The sequence below is a fragment of the Zingiber officinale genome, chromosome 8B, assembly GCF_018446385.1.
Source record: "Zingiber officinale cultivar Zhangliang chromosome 8B, Zo_v1.1, whole genome shotgun sequence".
In the NCBI taxonomy this organism is placed as follows: Eukaryota; Viridiplantae; Streptophyta; class Magnoliopsida; order Zingiberales; family Zingiberaceae; genus Zingiber; species Zingiber officinale.
The window spans coordinates 100,445,200-100,446,061 of record NC_056001.1 but is presented as its reverse complement, the minus strand read 5'-3'; the positions used below and the strand labels follow the sequence as shown (position 1 = coordinate 100,446,061).

The window sequence follows — 862 nt, the reverse complement described above, 5'->3', positions numbered from 1 at the left end:
CCTTGTTATGGGACATTATTCACTATAGGGCATACACAGAGTCTACCTCTGAAGGTATCCTAAAGAATTCAAATTGACATAATTTATCTAAAATGCAACTTCAAAGCCTATAAACAATGTGATTAATGACAAAGTACCTTGCAGGCTGTGATATTTAATTTTGGGTGCTGCCAACAACCACCATTTGATTTAAGGCACTCATTTGTTTCAATATCTGAAAAAAGAATAAAGCAAGCATGAACCACCCACTCGTTTTGGCATGCAGTTCAGTAGAAATGAATAGTCATGCAGACCTCCACTCAAGCACACAGGAGGTTCGGTAGACTCCTTGAATCCTGCACATATAGCCTTCAGCACAGCACTCCTCTCTAATTTTCCTTTTTGTGGACAGAAAAGTATAGTCTTGCTATTAGCACTAATGTTATAAAATGCTTTTAATTAATACTAGTCATTTGCTAATAACAATGACAAAACCTTTCTAGACACGTGCTTAGTTTAAATCAAATTCAATAGAACCTTAGGCATCAAAATATAAACTATATTATGAGTTGAAATTCAGATGTTTTAAGATGAGAGACAAGGGATCATAAGTCATACCTCGATATTGAACATTATTTATGACCAAGGTGGGTAGAATACTGACATCTCCACGAGAACCATGCCCAAGCTACCATAAGAAAATGTTCAGCATATCAGCTAGGCTACTTGAAAGATGTAGTTATCTGTCCACACCGCTAATTCAGAACTTTCGTGTTGTGTGATTATTGAGCAAGTCTCATTGTACAATTTTTTGTTTTTTTTTCATAATGCATGTGAAATTGAGAATGCAATACATTAATTTAACTGAGCATCTAATCACCAT

The 862-nt window shown here is 35.3% G+C and overlaps 1 long non-coding RNA gene across 1 annotated transcript; it reads right to left on the bottom strand.

Annotated features, from left to right (window-relative positions):
* LOC122017822 lies at positions 1–636 on the bottom strand. Its single transcript, XR_006121465.1, has 4 exons — positions 598–636; positions 294–377; positions 138–214; positions 1–59 (listed from the first exon to the last, which is right to left on the bottom strand). It is a non-coding gene; the product is annotated as an uncharacterized LOC122017822 (long non-coding RNA).
* Positions 637–862: the final 226 nt, after the last annotated feature.